This window comes from Typopeltis vanoorti, chromosome 10, assembly GCF_054136105.1.
Source record: "Typopeltis vanoorti isolate ZY-2024b chromosome 10, IOZ_Tvanoo_1.0, whole genome shotgun sequence".
In the NCBI taxonomy this organism is placed as follows: domain Eukaryota; kingdom Metazoa; phylum Arthropoda; class Arachnida; order Uropygi; family Thelyphonidae; genus Typopeltis; species Typopeltis vanoorti.
In genome coordinates, this window is record NC_143558.1 from 119,275,705 (window position 1) to 119,289,579 (window position 13,875).

Here is a 13,875-nt window from a genome sequence, read left to right on the forward strand (position 1 = left end):
AGAAACTTACCTTAACTGAGAGCGATCTTACACGATTTATTGCAGTTTTTACATCTGAATACCAATATTTTTCAACATCCAAGGTGTGTCACGTGAATCCCTCAAGTGTTCAGGGCTAGCTGACATGCGTGTCATAGGTTTGCCATCACTGCCGTAGACCTATGTAGGGTATACCAGCTCCCTTGCAGCTGTAAACTGTACTACTTTGGCCAAACAGGCAGGACAGTAAATGTCAGGATTTCAGAACAAAGACTACATCCAGTTTCACCAGTACAGCCACTCTGGGCTTGCAGACCAGGCTCTGGATACCTGCCACAGAATATGTTGGAAGAAAGCCACCACAGCAAATTTAAATATGAAAGATTAATCATGGAATCAGCCTGAGCTCTAAAAAAAAAAAAAAAACTTTCCAAACCTTAACAAATTCGGGTGCATGAGACTGCTCCAAATTTGGGAAGCTTGCATCTTGAGAACTTCAGCCCAACATAGCCCACTAGGGGCCTTTTGAACTCTAGGAACAACAGTAGTTTACTCTCTTCTGCTTCATTTGCTTTTTGTAGTGTGTGCGTGCACGTCATTGTTGAATCTTCCCATGAAGATGGCAATGTGACACTGCCAAAATATAGGAGGTATTAAAAGTTTCTTTTAATTAATATTCCAGTATACATTGCAAATTCCTTAAATAATTTAATAGTCTTGTTACCAACATATAAATCTGTCTACAAGTCATGATGTAAGATACATAATAGTACATTTAGGATAAAGAACACAGCAGTCCGTTCCTGTGAAACAAAGTAAATCACAATTAACAAGTAAAAAAATTATTGAAATACAGATTGAGAGAAATATTGAAATAAAAGGAACTGCAGAAAATATATTGACAATGGAATATGTAAAGCACACAATGACAACACGAAAATGCAAAGAACTAGAGCAGGGTTTCTCAAACTGTGTTCTGCGAGAAGTTCTGGAATTTGTCATTTTAGTTTTCTAAGCATTTTTCATGAATAAATATTTTCTAGTAGAAATATTCTGAGGAGAATAATATTCATGAATATGTCGAAAAGCTCAGACCCAGAACGCCTAACAGAATCTCTGTATCGTTAATTTTCACATGTCGAAGCCTTTCAACATTTAGGAAAGTGAATACCGCTGTTTATGACCAATCATAAAAATTGCCTGCAAGACGATTACAACAATGGGTGGCATATCCTCTGTTCTCAAAACTGAAGGAAATGACATCTGCGTAGCAAATGTCGTCACCAAGCGGCATATTTTTAAACATGGAAATATTCAAATATTCGTTAATTTTCGCACATCGAAATCTTTCAACAATCGGTAAAGAGAATACTGCCGTTTATGACCAATCATAAAAATTGTCTGCATGCTGATTGCAATAATGGGCGGCGTGTTCTCAAAACTGAACGAAATAACATCTGTGTTGCAAATGTCAGTGACCAATCAGCAAGGAAGTATAAAGAAAATTTTTCCACTGAAATTGAAGATCAAGGTAGTCTGTGCATCCGGTTCTCAAATCTATTAATACTGAATACTTTCTTCGCAAGTTCGTATTGCAGTGTGTAAGTGCTTGTTCAAACCGGAGTGCCATGATTTTTATAAAAGTAATAGGAATACAGATTTAATTTCTAATATGAATAAGAGACAAGCCTCTTTGTTTAATGTTTAATTTTGGTATTAAGAAATCTCTTATTGAAGGTGTTTGTGACGGAACAGAGAGTGAGTTATCCACCTCAAGCCTACAAAGATCTCCAGGATGTACAAAGGAGGGGAAAACTACCAGCACACAGGAGAAAAAGTCTGCATTCACTCGTAAGTACTTATAATATTATAAATTTTTGATGATCAGAATAGGATATGTCAATGAAAATCAGCACAAATTACAAAATAACCAAGGTGTTCCATGAAATTTCAGGATTTGCGAAGTGTTCCGTCGTAGAAAAAGTTTGAGAAACCCTGAACTAGAGTATGAACTTATAAAAATGAAAATCAAGAATGAATGCTTAAATTTCAAATGTTAGTTTAATAGTGTCACTTGGTCACTTCCAATAATACAGGAAGGGAACAAAATTGATGAACATTAGTCAATCTGGAGGGAGGGGGGTAAGAAATGCAGCTGGTGCTGCTGTCAGATTCCCAACAATGCACAGCTGCCATAAAGAGAACTGTAAATTAAAGAAATACTGTAGTCTTTGAAACTGAAAATGAGCTGCTACTTCAACAAATTACATAAATTTACTTAGCTTCAAATTAATCAGTATTTCATTAATTTTAAGTTAGAAAGACTCGTATATCTATTAAAAATTTCTGACCTAAGATGTTATAGTTGGCACATATTTAGAATAGAGTAGTTCATTATTAAAGATTACAGGACAGTTGATGCTCAATATCTAGAAGAAATGAAGATAGCAACCACCAATATAAGGAGTATTAATGGAAACGAAACTGAGCTTGCAGAACTAGAAAAGTACCATATGAAGACAAAAGCAGGCGAGTTGTTACTAAATAAGTATAGGATGTTATATTCCGGCAACACTGATCAAGAAAAGGGATAGCGATAGCATTCAGTACTAAACATGAAAATAAACTTTTCATGTTTAGAAAGTTTCAAGCAGTTATATGGGAAAATGGACAATGAAACCTTGTGCTTATGGTCCTACAGAAAATTCTAAGAAAGAATTGGAGAAATTTTAAGTAAACAGCTGACAAAGAAAATTAAAAGTGGTACTTGTTGGAGATCACCAGACATAGAAATATTTTGGGAAAATTTGGAGAAAAGGGCATGGCTAATAATAATAGTAAATATTCTGCACAATATATATATAATTGCAGAATATATTTACTTGTCATTACTAACAATGTTGCAGAATAAGGCTGTGCACAAATTCACATGGAGAGAAGACAAGAAATAAAAGCATCATTGACTATGGTATTGTTAATAGCAATATCTGCATGCAAGTTCAGGATACAAGAGTGTATAGAGGATTCAAACCTGGAAGTGACCATTACTTAGTTTTAAGTAGGATAAAACTGAATATCACATTGAAAAGAAAGGTGTGTGTGTATATATATATAGAGAGAGAGTTTTTAAACATTATCAGCATTTACAGGTAACTATAGATAACCTTGGAGTTGCGCAAACACTGATTCAGCTAGGGAGACATGAAGTTGTTTGCAAGGAAAGAAAAATAAACATTATCAGCATTTACAGGTAACTATAGATAACCTTGGAGTTGCGCAAACACTGATTCAGCTAGGGAGACATGAAGTTGTTTGCAAGGAAAGAAAAATAATGCCATGTTGGACATGGCATTATTTTTCTTTACTTGCAAAAGTTAAACAAGCAGTCTTGGAAAAGTAGAAAGCATACTAAAAGTTCCTAGATGCCCTAAAAGAATACAGAGAAAATGTAAGAGTGCTAAACTGTGTGAAAGTAGCCAAAGAAAAGATATGGAAAATTTTGGTAAGAATATAGAAAGGAAATATCAGGAAGATGGCAAAATGTTCTGAATGCTATTAAAGCTCAAGAATGGAGGAAGTACTGTAAAAAGAATCAATGATAAAGGTGACATGAAAACTGAAGATAAGGATATCCTAATGTCTGGAATGGTTACTTTGCAAGATTGCTAAATGTACCAAGCAGAACAGTAGAAAATTTTTAAAAGGAATGCAAATATGAGTACAGATCAATACTTGAGGTAGAAAAAAAACAATGAAAATTTGAAATGCAGAAAGGCAGCTGGAGTAGATAATATTCGACCAGAAATGCTCAATTATGGAGGTATAAGAGTTTTGCAGTAGGTCACCACCCAATTCACAGGTCAAGTCAAATTCCAGGTTTGAGTAGAGCTCTAAAAAAAAAAAAAGGAATAAAGCTGAATGTGAGAATTACAGATGAATTTCTCTATTAAGTGTAGCATTTATGCAGGCATACTCAGATAGAGAATGAGAAAATTTTTGGAAGAAAAATGGTAGAACAAGCAGGATTTACACCAAGTAAGTCAGGATTAGGTTTTTATTTCATGAATAGTAGAACAATCACAGGGATCTATACTTAAGTTTTGTAGATGTAGATCTGGAAAAGACATGACCAGGTGCCTATGGAAAAGCTTTTCAAAACAGTTATGAGACAGGGCAATAACATAGTCTATATATATATATATATATATATATATATATATTTAAGTTGTAAGTCAAGAGTTAGAATTGAAGGGAATACAGGAAGATAATTTAATTTAATGTAAAATCAGACAACAGATCGCATTATGAAAGAAAGTGGCATTAAACCTGATATTCGAATTGGAGATCAAACTTAGCTCTACACTGATGATGTACTCCTAAACACAATATTCAATACAAATCTCCAGGATTCTCTAACTAAATTCAACAACAACAGTTGTAACAAATTTGGCATGAAAATTAGCAATAAAAAGAAAAGTATGAAAACAGGCAGGAACATAGACAACTTTACCTGCATTCTGAATCAAGAGCCTATAGAAGTAAAATATTTCAGCTATTTATAAATTTAAAACTGGAAATAAACAGAATAAGAAAACCTGGTATGGAATAAGAAAGAAATTAGCCAAAACACCAAACTAGCAGCATACAAGAGTGTTCAGACCAGTTTTAAGTTATGGATCTGAGAGTTGGATTAAAAATAAAGGACTTGATCAAAGATAGAATAATATAAAAAAAAGGCATGAGGAAAGAACTTGACATTGTTTGCATTTAGGAATATGTGAGCAGGGATAATATAATATATGCTGATATGATCACTTAAATGAGAGAAAAAGTTAGCAAAACAGGTGTTATGCTAAGATGGCAGGTAAAACCCCTTGCAGAAGACTAAGGTCTAGATGGAGTGATTCAGAAGAATGAAATGTTAGATATGATATTGGAGTGCAGACAATAGACCAATTTGGAGGAAAATTGGTGATAGATTAGTAATGTAGTGTTGTCATAATAGCCTGAACATGCCCTGAAAGTACATATCAGAAAATTTATCATGATCATTCCTGCCAATTCTTTGTGTTATTGTCCTCAATGTATGATTTTCTGCTATTTCTTTTATTCCATTTCCTATTCCTTTCTCCAATTGTGACAAAATTTGCTAGGAAATTCAGTATATATTATAGTGAAAGTTTTCAGTTTTTACTGTTTGTAATAGTGAGATTAAAATAGCACCGATTCTATAGGACACAGGCCATTAAATTGCACAATATCCAATCGTTCTTGTTCACTACTAACACTGGAGTTATTAAAATGGGCAGAAATAACATGGTGAGAAGGATATATAGCCTGTCATAAAATTTCTGTTCTGGCAACATGTTTAATGCTGCAACCCTTTTCACTATAACAGTTGTCATTAGCTTTCAACTGAGATAATCTCTTAACATTAACAGAAACACAAAAGAAAAGAATGTGCTTCCCTCAATATATTTCCACATGTTTTAATGTTTTCTAAGATATTCTTTGCTACTGTAGTCATAACAAGATTGGATAATACTATAGCTCAAGGTATCAGAAGGTGAAGCATTACTGGGAAAACTTCCCCAAGACAGGACACCAGTTTCCATTGATTGTGTTTCTTTTGTGCATGTGTGTGTGTGGGGGAGGTTACTGTGATATTACAAGGAAAAGCATTTGCAGAAAAAGGGAAAGAAAAAAGTGGTAAACTCTTTCCATCTGCCTAATGTAATAACAGCATAATAATTATTAAGAGAGACCTCCAGGGAGTCAGGGACTAATCAAGGGAGGTCACATAATACATGCACCAGCTATCATACTTATTCTTGAATTCATTCACACTGCTTGCAATCACAACATCCAATAGCAATCCATTCCAATCACCACCATCTTATGAGAAAAATCTAGCCCTCACCCCTTCTTAGTGACATTCATTCCCAGCTTTCAAGGATGCCCTCTTGTCCTTTCCCCCACCCTCCATAAACTGAAATCCTGTATGACCCTTTCTTGAGAAGTTTGTAATTTTCAATCATATCACCAATCTTTCTCCTGCTTGCAGTCTACAAATTCTCAGTGTCTTCATAACCATTATTCCACAATGATTTCATTTTTAACACACTCCTTTGCATTCTCTTCAATATACCAGAATCACAATGGAGACCAGAACTGTGCAGAATAGTCCAAGTGAGGTCTTATCAAGGCCTTGTAAAGAGGCAAAATGACATCCTTATCTTTATATGTGAATGTTCATTTCAGCATTGTGATTATCTTTTTTGAGTTGTATTTGCAATCTTTGCTACATGACCCCTTAACTTCAACTTCCTTTCTACTGACACTCCAAGATTCCTAGCCTTATCAGTTTCTTCCCACCAACACACATTTATACATATATATAATATAATATGACATTGGATATCTAATCCTGCCAAAATGAATGACTTTGGCATTACTGACATCCATTTTCCCATGCCTACAATTCCATCCTATTCAAATCATTCTGCAAGTACTGCATATCAGCAGCATTCCTGATTACCCTGCCTATATTGGCATCATCAGCAAATAGCTGTATGTCGCTTGTCATATCCTTCCCAATATCTAATATATCGACTGAATAACAGTGGACCAAGCATTGATCACCTTAAATCTTGCAGAATCACATCCCACATAAACCACTTTTTGATATGTCAGTCAGCCATTTTGTTATCCATGCTAATATTCTATAATCCAAACCTATATTCTCTAATTTATGCAACATTCTATCATGCTGTATTAGTATCCAAAAGTATCATGGTGTATCCATTTCCCTTGTCTAGTTCAATGGTAACATTGTTAGAGAATGTGAGCAAGTTGCTAAACGATGATCTTCCCTTAGTAACCCCGTGTTGTTAATCAGAAAGTAGAGATTCTTTCTCAATCCTTTCTGAATGCAAGCCGTAACCAACTTTACCACCACTCCTGAGGTACTGATTGGTCGATAGTTGTATACATCGGTCTTTGCACCACCCTTGTGCAATGGAATTACCATACATTCCCGCAGAATCTTCCGTTCTGAGACTCGCATTAAACAGCCTGGCCAAAAGGAATAGCCAGTTCAGCTGAACACTCTTTTAGCACATATACTGATATCCCACCAGTCCCTATTGCTGAATTCTTATTCAGTTTGTGCAACAGCTCTAATACCATCCTCATACACCTGAGTTTCTTCATCCAGTGAAGAGACAGCAGTGAGCAATGTTGGATACACCAGGTTGATAGATTTTAACAAAATGAGGACTCAAATTGTACATATTTGGTCTGATGTATTAATATAAAGAACTTTTATTATTAAAAGACCAGAAGATAAATGATAAAATATACAAAGAGCCAACAAGCAAGTTTCACTAGCCACTGTCTAGCATTTTCAAGGCTGAACTGGTGTGAAAACAAATGAAACATATACTTTAGTAACTGTTAGGCCGTTACATTTGATCATTCATGTTTGATGGCGTGCATGTGTTCGAATGCTTCAGTCAGAATCCGGTACATGACCAGGTGTTGTGTAGTTTTTTGCATATTGTAGTTCTGTTGAACTGAGAGAGATCGTGAGATTTTTCCATATGTCTTTAAGAATAATACCTTGATTTCTATTTAAATTATTGCCTGTGCATAGTACCACAGCTGCTGCTTTTAAAGTTCTGTGTCTGTAGTCATTCTCGATGTAAGGCATAGAACTGTTTTTCCAATCTATAACGTGATTTGATGTTGAGAAATGATGAGCTAAACCAGATGTGGTGATTCTATTATGATTGACATCCCCCCACATGTTCCTTCTGTCTTATTTCAAAACTTCTAGAAGTCTGACCAATGTAAGAAAGGCCACAGGTGCATGGAATTTCATATACTCCAGGACATTTGAAGAAAGGTACCTCATCTTTGGGTGATCTTAAGATTTGTCTGATCATGGTAGTTGGTTTAAAAACCACTCTGATGTTATGAGCTTTAACATTCTCGCCAATTTTGTGGAAACTGAATTAATATATGGAATGACAACTGTGGACACATATTGGGACACCATGACACGTTGTGTGATTGTCTTTAAATAGCCATTTGTTGAAAATGTTAGGAGGGTATCCATTAAGAGATAGAGTGTTAGCTATTAGTGACAGTTCTCTCTGTACATCTGCTTCTTTTGAAATAGACCTTAAAGCTCTATTACGGAGCATGTGAATGATGCTGTGTTTTTGTGATCTATACCTAATATGATAAGAAAGCTAGCTGCAACTTACGTAACAACAAACATTATAATAACAAAAGCCGATAAAGGAAATTCAACGGTCATTCTCAACTCGAAAGATTACTTAGATAAGATTAACTTGTTACTAGCAGACAGTTCCACTTACCAAATCTTAGATAAAAATCCCATCATGAGTAATCATCTGGAGACTAACGCTCTTATCTGCAACATGACCGGTTGGTCGGATGAACTTAAAAAACAACTTAAATCATTGCATCCTATTACTCCATGCCTTTATGGGGCTCCCAAGATTCATAAAGAAAACGTACCTCTTCACCCAATAGTTGATGGAAGATCCTCACCTACGTACTTACTAGCAAAGCATCTGGCAAAATTAATGAAAGGAACAATTAGACACAGACCTACATTAAAAACTCTCAACAATTTGTAGAAAAAAAATCAAGAGTATTAAAATGTCAGAAATGGACATTATGGCTAGTCTTGATGTAGTGTCCTTATTCACTAATGTACCGATCGTAGAGGTAGTCAACATTCTGAAAGACTTTTCCCTCAAGACATAACACAGTTGTTTCATCATTGCCTGAAATCAAATTTCTTCAAATTTAACAACACTGTATACAAACAATCAGAAGGTCTAGCAATGGGTAGCCCCCTGTCACCACCATGTGCAGCCCTTTTTATGGAAAAACTTGAAAAGGATATTCTTTCCACCATTTTACCAAAACCGTCAATTTGGTGGAGATATGTCGATGATGTGTTCATCATCTGGAAGGATACCATGGAAAACCTCATGTTTCTGAACAAAATCAACTCGCTACGCAATAAGATCAAATTCACTACAGAACTAGAGAAGAACAAAGAACTTCCTAAATTTCATACTCAGACTTTGCTTTCTGTACAACAGTTGACTAATCTAGCCTGCTGCTTATAATTTTCATAATCCACCTCATTCTTATGCATACGGTATTCCTTCCAAATGATCCTTTTCTTACGAATCTCTTGCTTAATAAGATTATACATCCATTTGACCTCCTACCCTATTTATTCTTCGGACCCTTGGACACACTCTGATATCGCATCATTTAAGTATTGTTTAAATACTTCCCATGCAATTTTATATATATATATATATATATATATATACTTATTCTGTACTTGAAAATATTCAATCATCCCATCTTCTTCATGTAGCTTCATCAGTGAGAGGATGCAACACCATGTCCTTCCAGTTTTATATGTTGGTGGCTTTCCTTTTTGTTTCTGCATAGCCATGCGATCCTGTCCATGATCTTATATCTCCAAGCCATGTTCTTCATTTTTTGCCTCTTGATCTTTTTCCCATATTTTTTCCTTCTAAAACTGTTAGTATTCTCTGTCCTGCTGAACCTCTCAGTACATATCTCACCATCATCTTTCTCTGGATCATTTCCTGTAGTAAAGATCTCTGTGTTCTCATTCTCTGTAGGACATCTGTATTTGTCACATGTTCTGTCCATGAGATTTTCAGAGCTCTCCTACAGCACCACATTTCAAAAACCATTATCTTACTCTCATCTTGAATATCAAGGTCTCACTCTCACTTCCATATATGAAAACTGGCCACACTAACATTCTTATCATTCTTTTCTTTGTCTCAATATCCACAGAACTTATGAGCAGATCTTGATTTTTTCAGAAGGCATCTTTAGCTATGGCTGTTCTTATTTTTTATTTCTTTATCTTCCTTTCCATCTACAGCAAAGTAGGTGCCTAAATATTTGTATTTTGTTGTATGTTCAATTTTCATATTGTTTATGAATATTTCTGGCTCGGATCTGTTATCTTTTGAGATTTTCATCTTTTTTGCATTTACGAGGGTTGTCTGAAAAGTTTTCGGCCTAACAATGAAAAAAAAAACGAATTTATAATTTCAAACTTATTTTTCTTTTCCAACATAATCTCCCTTAAGACTAATACATTTATTCCAGCGATGCTCCCGTCCCTGTAGTGATTCTCAGTAAGATCTGCAAAATACCCTTCTACAATCACCTCTTGATTCAAAGAAAAACGCTGAACAATGAGGAAGAGTTTTAGTTTTGGGAAGAGACAGAAGTCAGAGGGAGCCAAATCTTGGGAATAGGGTGAATGTTCCAACAAATCATAGTGCAGATCCCTTAATTTTCCCATTGCCAAAACACCTTTGTGGGCAGGTGCATTGTCCTGATGAAAGATGATTTTTTTTCTTTCTTTCTGAAAACTGGGTCTTTTCTCATGAATTTTTTTGCCTAGTCTGGTATAAAAGATCAGAATAATATTCCCTGGTTATTGTTTTACAATTTTCAAGATAATTAATACACAAAATGCCTTTAGCATCCCAAAACACCAATGCCATGACTTTTCTTGCTGATGGAACCGAATTTGTCTTTTTTGGCGCTGAACAACTGGCTTCTGTCCAGTTTTGACTGCTGTTTGGATTCTGGTGTGTAATGGTGAATATGTCTCATCCACAGTAATAAATCTACACACGAAATCAGTTTTATTCTTGTTAAAATGCTCCAAGCACTGTTCAGAGATTTTCATGAGTACATTTTTGATCTGCTGTGAGTAAGCACAGCACCCATCTTGCACAAAGCTTTTTCATTTGCAATTCTTCATGCAAAATAGCCTACACATTTTTTGAAATACATGTCTCAGCAATTTCACGCACTTTGACTCGCCGATCAGACAATACCATATTGTGCACTTCATCAATGATTTCTGGCGTTGTTGCACTTTTTGGACATCCTTCAAGTGGATCATCTTCAAGGCTGGTATGGCCACGTTTAAACTCAGCAGCCCATTTCTTAATTGTCAAAAACGAAGGAGAAGAGTGCTCATAAACTGTTATGAACTTCAAATGAAGTTTTGGCATTAAACCTTCTTTTACAAATTAATTTATAATCACATGATACTCAATTTCATCCATTTCAAGGGATACCGACACTTTTGCTTCAGACAGCTGTATAAAACAAACTACACATGCTTGCTTATGACAGATGTACTAACTTAGGGAAAAAAAAAAAAAAAACTTGCTGATAGTGTTGCCATCTATGGTTGAGGCCGAGAACTTTTCAGACCACCCTCGTATATATAATCCAAAAAACTCCTTCAATTAGTAGCTGCAGAAATTGAATTTGTTTTCTGCTATTAGAATGGTATCATCGGCATATCTAAGATTGTTGTATTTTATACCATTGATAATAATTCCTCTTTTTTGGTTTTCAATCTTTTTCATCACTGTCTTACTGCAGATATTAAATAGATTTGATGAAAGGATACAACCTTTTCTAACTCCTCTTTTTATTTTCACTACAGAAGCCTCAGAGTTAAACAGCTGCATTTTCTGTTTGGTGTAAATCATTTTTACAATCTTAAGTACATGATCTTCTATGTGTGATTTATCTAATATATTGAACATTTTATTATGTTTTATCCAGTCTGAAAGTCTAAAGCATATGTAAATGTTCCTATTTCTTTCAAGTGATCTTTCTATTAGTATTTTTAGTTCCAGGATAGCATTAATGGTTCCCATTCCTCTTCTGAAGCCTTTCTGTTGTTCACTGAATTCACTAATTAAGGCTCTTTCGATTTCTTTGTTAACAATGGTTAAAAAAATTTTAGATGCATGGGATATTTAGGCTCACAGTTCTGTAATCCTTGCAATTTTGTGCATTATTTTTCTTTGGAATTGGTATGCAGATTGATGTTGTTACATGTTGTAACAACATGTTGTTACATGTTGTACCTTTTTTCTTGTCAGTAGAGTGGTATCTGTTGTTACGTTTAACTTAAGGTGTTGTTAATCATCTATCATGTTACCATTATCATCATAGAGATCTGATAAGTATTCCCCATCTTCCATTTATCTTTTCCTTATCAGTGATTATGTTCCAATCTTTGTCCTTGATGTTATTAGACTGTGTGCGTTTTGCTTTTGGGGTGCTTAAAGTTCAAAGCTGTATAACTGAGAGGAGACCTCCACATAGCCTTTAAAGGAATGCAGAGAACCGACCAGGGCTTCTGACCTAATGTTCAATCCTCATCTTCTCGTGGTGCACCCTGTTGCCGGATTTAGCAGACCAAATTGTATTCTTATTGGTTAAACCAAAATAAAAATGATGGCACAACATGACAAAATTTCATGCCGACTGGGACGTCGCCTGGTTAAACAAGGCCCTGTTGTTTTCGTCAGGGCGAACAGCAAAAAGTCAGTTACTGGAACAAATCTGAAAACACCCCCCAACTTAAAGATCGGTACTATCAACATAAGCCTGAATGGCAAAGAAATGGAGCTAGCTGAGGAATTAGATAAGTACCAGATCGACATAATAGGGGTGACTAAAACAAAAAAGACAAAAACTGGCGAGATCTTTCTGAGCAATAAATACAAAATGTTATATTCAGGCAATGACAATCAAGGAAAAGGAGTAGCAGCCATAGTATTCAACACTAAATACGAGGCTAATCTCAAGTAGAGTGATGTGGGCAAATATCAGAATGTGGAATTGGACAATGAGACTTATTTGTGCCTATGGTCCCACAGAAGGTTCTACTAAGGTAGAAGAGGAGGAAATTTTTTGATGCTTTAGAGAAAGCAAGTGACACAATGAAAAAGGAAAAGTTGGTCCTTGTTGGGGATCTTAAACAGCAGAACAGGAAATGATTGTCAGACATACAAAAATATTTTGGGAAAATTTGGAAAAAGAGCAAAGCTCTTTCTCCGATTGGGAAGAAAAAGGTTTGAGGATATTAAAACCATTTACGCTTTGCAGATGACAGTTATCTTTACTTCAACTGTGCATGAATTACAGCCTCATTATCTGTGAATACCAAATTGCTAGCAAAACAGCTGGCCTAATTATAACCTAAAGAAGACAGAAGTTATGTTCAACAGCTATGTCAACCAGAAATAATAAAAAGCAATAATAATGAAATTAAACAAGTAATCATTACATATACTTAGGACAACAGATATCAACGGAACAAAGCATCATGGATGAAATTAAAAGAGACACAATGCTTGAGCAGAAAGCATTTGGAAAATTAGTCAATACTCAAAAGCCAACTCCTATTATGCCTGAAGAGAAGTTTTTAACCAATGTATTCTTCCCGTATTGACATATGACTGTGAAACATGAACACTAAATGCAAAGTGGCAATGGGCTTGGCATACTGCTCGAAGACAAGATCAACAATGGACAAAAGTAGTACTGGATTAGATTCCATGAGAGGAAAAGCGACCACAATGCTGACCTAAATCATGGTAGATTGATGATATCAGATGTGCAGGAGTGACAAAACAATTTTCACTGCTACATTTGAGAGAGTAAATAAATCACACTGTTTTCATATGATAATACTGGTGGCTGGAGGCTTTTTTTTTATCTAACCAGATTACAAAGATCTAATGTGAGAAATCCAGAATTCCATATATATATATATATATATATGACTACTATAAGTTCAACCAATCAATGCTATCCACTGCCCACTACAACTAGTATTTTTTGTCTGTAAATTGCGTGTGTTGTGAAGGGCCGATTTGTCTGTATGTGGGATGAAAAAAGAGTTACCGGGAGGGAAAATCCTGCTACTTCCATATGAGATCGGCTAACTCGCATTCGATTGAAAAAGTCCAT

The 13,875-nt window shown here is 35.3% G+C and overlaps 1 protein-coding gene across 1 annotated transcript in view; it reads right to left on the reverse strand.

Annotated features, from left to right (window-relative positions):
• Nucleotides 1–13,875, reverse strand: part of LOC150102738 (ubiquitin ligase substrate adapter ZNRD2-like) — a 77,866-nt gene that overhangs the window by 2,314 nt on the left and 61,677 nt on the right. The window contains exon 5 of the transcript XR_016548935.1: nt 8,364–8,582. The gene's annotated coding sequence lies outside the window, so the exon portion shown is untranslated. The remainder of the gene's footprint in view (nt 1–8,363; nt 8,583–13,875) is intronic.